The sequence below is a fragment of the Phascolarctos cinereus genome, unplaced genomic scaffold (assembly GCF_003287225.1).
Source record: "Phascolarctos cinereus isolate Bilbo 61053 unplaced genomic scaffold, phaCin_HiC Scaffold_3;HRSCAF=262, whole genome shotgun sequence".
Taxonomy (NCBI): domain Eukaryota; kingdom Metazoa; phylum Chordata; class Mammalia; order Diprotodontia; family Phascolarctidae; genus Phascolarctos; species Phascolarctos cinereus.
The window spans coordinates 175,492,201-175,498,101 of NW_027555736.1; the positions used below are offsets into that span (position 1 = coordinate 175,492,201).

A 5,901-nucleotide genomic window follows, 5' to 3' on the forward strand; every position below is an offset into this window, starting at 1 on the left:
GTTTGGGGGAGAGCTCAAGCAAGTCACTGCTTTCACTCCGCCATCTTGGCTCCGCCCCCTGACAAAGTTATTGTTGATTGTAAGCCTAGATCTTTTGCCTTCTAAAATATCATATTCTAAGGTCTCTGCTCCTTTAAAATACTGATGGCTATATAACGGTGGCACCTCTGTACTGGAATCATTTTTTTCTGATTTCTTACAGTATTTTTAACTTGACCTTGGTACTTTGGATTTTGGCTATAATGTTTCTTAAAGTTTTCATTTAGCCGTTTCTTTCATCTCTTTCAATTTCCACTTTGTCCTCAGGTTCTAAGATATTTGGGCAGGTTTCTATTTAAATATGATGTCTAGAATCTTTTGTTGTTCATGGCCTTCAGGTGATTCAATTATTCTTAAATTATCTCTCATCTGTAATTTTCTAGGTTAGAGGGTTTTTTTAGATACTTCCAATGTTCTAATTTTCAGTCTTTTGATTTTGTTTTATTTTTTCTTGGTGTCTCAGGGAGTTATTGGGTTTCATTTATCCAATTCTAATTTTCAAGGAGTTGTCCCCTATAATTTTTTTTTTTAGGCAATTGGGGTTAAGTGACTTGCCCAGGGTCACACAGCTAGTAAGTGTCAAGTGTTTGGTCTGAGGCCAGATTTGAACTCAGGTACTCCTGATTTCAGAGCTGGTGTTCTATCCACTGTGCCACCTAGCTGACCCCCTATAATTCCTTTTTCACCAGGCATCTGACTCCCCCTTGTCTCTGAGCTGAGAGCTCCAAAAGCTGCTGCTGCTGTCCTTGCTGCAATCTACTCTGAGGCTCATCCACAGTGCTCTTGCTACATCCTGGCCAACTCCCATACAGTATCTATTATGAGTCAGGCTTTTTACAAATATTATCCCATTTAACCCATGCAACAATTCTGCAAGGTAGGTGCTATTGTAGCCCCTATTTTACAGTTGAGGAAACTGAGCCAAATAGAGGTTAAGTGACTTGCCCAGGATCGCACAGTTGGTAGTGGTGTGTGGTTAGACTTGAATTCAGGGTTTTCTGACTCAAGGTGCAGAACTCTATCCACTGTACTGCCAGATACCTATGGTAACAAGAACCATGGCCAGAAAAGGAACCACTGGAGTTTGTTGAATGGGAGAGTGGTAGAGGGTATATACCGATGATAACCTGAACATAATAAGGCTTATGGGTTCTCATTTATTGATTAGTTGCTCCTTAACAGTGTATGAATGAAAGTGGAAGTTGTACTTGAAATTTGGTGAAATAAAGCTAAAGCCTGGTGTGTATATATATATAGAAATCATAGTAATAATGTGTTTACTCTCTGAGGAACACAGTTCAGCTAGGTCTTCTCTACATCTAACATGCAACTCTTATATTTTAAGTATCCTAGCCCATGATGTGACCTATCTTTACAAGCTCTATCAAACTTGTTTCTCAATAGACACCCTAATAGAAAAAGAGAGGATTTCAGATACCCACACAGAATGTGAGGCAAGATCTATTCCACGTAACAGTTGTCTCCCCTAGACATTCTTGAGCCAGACATACTCACCATTCAATAACTTAATGGTGCAGAATGTGGACTGGAATATATTGGTTCTACTATCTTCATTGAGAAGACATGATAGGTTTTTCTCTCAACTGATTTTTGCTATTGGAAGAGGGAATAATGCACAAACTATTCCCTTTTTCTTTTTCCATAGACTATTCTTAACTGCCTTTGATTGCCAAAATCAAGTGTTTACTCGCTAAATTGGTTTCTGGGATCTTGTAGCTTTATTGCTGTAGTGAATTTATTCCCACACATAGGAAAATGAGGGAACAAGAAAAATATAAAATTAAATAGCCCAGAGTAAAGGTCTTAATAATATTACAGTGAATTACGTTTACTTTTCCTGGAAACATCCCCACCTAAATATAACTCTAATGAGTACAGAGTAGATGATAAAAATATAATCTGGTGAGTTTTAACAAAATCAATATGAATTTGTCATTCCTATTCGTCCAACTCAAGCTACATTTTGATTAGAAAAAATAAAAAGTATCTCTGCTCTATTTATTTCTTCCTTACGTCTTCCAATCAGCATGCTTTCCTTTTACAAATATTTACTAAGGATCTACTATGTGTGATACATTGTGGTAGACCCTGAGTCCAATATAAAATTGAATGATATGAGCTCCTTGAACTAAAGGGGCTTATGGTTGAGTAGAGCATACACTGTGGATAACAGGACTCTAAAAAACATCTCCAAATGGGAATTACGTGCAAGAGATATAGCAATTTCAGATATCTCCATAGTCAAGGAAACCCAGTACCCAAAGGAGGTAACATTTGATGAATGAGCAATGGAGAAGGCTAATCCCTATCTTCTGACATGTTCATTCAACGTCCTCTCCACCAACATCCACCACATTCCTGTAGTAGGCTTAAACAACTCAACCTACAAGTTTGCAACAGGATTGAACTCTGCCTTCCCTCCTCCCAGCAGTGAAAAACCAAAAAGCAGAATTATACTCAGGCTAGTACAGCAGTGCAGCAGCTCTATGTGCTGCAACAGAACTCAATGGAGAAATGAGAAATAGAGAGAACTGGAGCAGAACACTTGTGTACATATGTGACCTTCCACTGAGAATCCACAATCTGGCTGGCACTAGTTCTCTCTCTCTCTCTCTCTCTCTCTCCTCTCTCTCTCTCTCTCTCTCTCTCTCTCTCTCACACACACACACACACACACACACACACACACCTGAACTCACTTAAAGCAGACACTGAGATCATTGAAACATGAATTGCACAGAAGGTTGAAAGAACTTTAAGGTCTGGACCTCAGGGAAACCATCATCAAAGGGGAAGGAATCAGAAAGTGAATATAAGTGAATATAAGAAGGATAAAAATACTGAAATTACTAAATATCTCAGAATGAAGAAGACTCAGTTACAGATTTTGAGTTTTTTGAGCAGATTAACCAATAGGAAAGATATTAAAAACAGAAGGGAATATGATTAGAAAAAAAATAATAGGGCTTAAAGCCATAAATGAAGTATACAGTATGTCTAACAGGAGTAAAAGGTACAATAATATCAGAAGAGCACGCATTCAATACCCATAGAGAAGTCAGAAAAACATCATTAGGAGATATTTTAACTAAGCATTGAGTGAGGGATCTAACAAAATACTTAGACTGAGAGAAAATAGACAAGAAGATCAGGGGCCAAAACCAGCATGAGCAATGGTATAGAGGTAGAACAATGGTATAGAGGTAGAAGATACCCATCTGGGACATAGCAAACAGATTTCATTGAAATCAAGAACATTTAAAAATTAATAATATCCAGTGAGGCTGAAAAATAAGTACTAGCCACAATCTGAAGAACAATGGATGCAAGCCTAAGGAGTGTGCCCTCTTTTGTTATCTGGTTCATAAAAACCCATACTGTATAGATTAGGACCATGGAATTTCCATTTTAAAAAAGTTATTTTCCTGAGATTCTTACAGCTAAGCTCAGCAAGAGCCAAGCATAATTGCAAGTACAGATTCTTACAACAATATGACAGTGAACTAGGTACATGACAATTGATTGTGTTGCATTCATTAAATTCGGAATTATGTCTCTCTTCTCTATGTGTTTCACATGACAAAGTAGAACGTGGGAGTGTTATTCCCAGTGATTAGCAAAATAGCTACACCTCTAGAATACAAAAGATCTTCTTAGGGTGTCCTAGGTCATGATGTCCCTATACATGCTATCCCACACACAGGTCTGGAAGCATTCAGCACAATTTTGAAGTGTCTCTTGATTTTTTTTCATAAAATCCATCATGATGTCTCCTTAGAACTCACAATTTTCCTGCTCAATCTTTTCATTGCCACCTTCATGTCCTTATTCCTAAATGTGTAGATGGTGGATTCAAAAGTGGGGTAACAACAAAGTCAAGAATGGCCAAAAATTTATCCAATGACAAGGCAGGGAATTCCCAAACATACACAAAGAAACATGGAGCAAAGAACAAAAACACCACAGTGATGTGAGCTGATAGTGTGGAGAAAGCCTTGGACAAACCAACAGATGAGTGATGTCTCACAGTGACAAGGATGAAGATGTAGGAGATGATTAAGAGGAAGAAGGTGCCCATGGAGATAAGCCCACTGTTAGCAGTGACCACATGCTCTACCCAGTTGCTATCTGTGCAGGCAAGTTCTGCCACCCGAGGAAAGTCACAGTAAAAGCTATCTATCTTGTTAGGGCCACAGAAGGGCAAGTTTACAATGCAAACAAACTGAGACACAGCATGGATCACCCCAATCACCCAGGCAGTCACTACAAAACAAATGCATGTTTTGCGGCTCATTATGGTCAAGTAATGGAGAGGCTTGCATATGGCTGTGTATCTGTCATAAGCCATGGCTATGAGTAGGATCATCTCAGTTCCTCCCATGACATGGACAAAGAACATCTGTATCATACATCCTGGGAAAGAAATTACCTAATGTTCACTGAAAATATCAGTGATCATCCTTGGGGCTGTGGTGGAAGATAGACCCAGGTCAATGAGGGAGAGGTTGGCCAGCAGGAAGTACATGGGGGAGTGTAGGTGAGGGTCACAAACCACAGTGAATACAATGAAGAGGTTTCCCAACACAATTCCCACATAGAATGAAAAGATAAACAAGAAGAGAAGAATCTTCATCTCCCAAGAAGCAGACAGTCCCAGCAGTACAAACTCAGTTACCATTGAGTCATTTGCTCCACCCATTGATATAGTTGGTGTCACAGACATTGGATGACCTGATGGTAGAGAACAAGAAAGATATTAATAGTGTGAGAATTAAAGACTGATGTCCTATTTTTTCCCAGCAGTGAGTGCAGGAGGCCCTAGATTGTAAACATTGGAAAGAAAATATTGGGGAAGTCACAAGAGAAAAAGAAAGGTTCTTGGTAAATCTTACAAAAACAGAAAATTACAATTGTTGGCAGAGCTGAGGGTAAATAGATACGTTAATACACTTGGACTGGTCAAAACATTCTAGAAAACAATTTGGAATATTGCCAAAAAAATTACTAAACTATTATACTCTTTGACCTGTAAATATCACTATGAAGCATGCACCCCAAAGAGATCAAGAGAGATAAAAAGGCAGCATAGGCCTAAAAAAAACATACTTACAGCAGCTCCTTTTGTGGTAACAAATAACTGAAAAATAAATGGCTGCCCATTCACTGAGGAATGTCCAAATAGATTATATTATGTGCATGTAATGTAATCCAGGGGCAGCTAGGTGACATAAGGGATAGAGTGCTGGGCTGGAGTCAGGAAGACTCAGCCTCCTGAGTTCAAATCTGGTCCCATATACTTACTAGCTGTGTGATCATGGGCAAGTCACTTAACCCTGTTTGCCTCAGTTTCCTTATCTGTAAAATGAATGGGAGAAGGAAATAGCAAACCACTCCACACACCTTCCAAGAAAACTTGGACATGACAGAAAAATTACTCAAAAATGTAGTACAATTGTGCCGTATTAAATGATTATGGTAATACACTCAGAGAACTTCTGGGAAGACTTGCATAATGCAAAGAGTAGTGAACAGAACCACAAGAATTTATACAATGGCAATATTGTAAAGATAAATAACTTTAAAAAGCTTGAAAACTCAGATCAGTGCCATGACCAACCACAATTCCATACATCCCCTGATGGAACTTGCTAGCTACCTCTTTACATAGAGGTGACATTGCTCTGATTGAAGAATAAAGAAAGAGACCTAGAACAAAAAATGAGGTACTTGGAAGTAATCAGGAGTGGGATGGAGAGATAGGAGGAAGTAATAAGGGGGAAGAGAGAGAAACTAAGTAGCAGTATTCATAGGACTGGAAGAAGAAGAAGAAGAAGAAGAAGA

At 38.7% G+C, this 5,901-nt stretch overlaps 1 pseudogene; it reads right to left on the bottom strand.

Moving 5' to 3' along the window:
- Window positions 1-3,821: 3,821 nt before the first annotated feature.
- On the bottom strand, window positions 3,822-4,783 carry LOC110222031 (olfactory receptor 4F15-like; annotated as a pseudogene).
- Window positions 4,784-5,901: the final 1,118 nt, after the last annotated feature.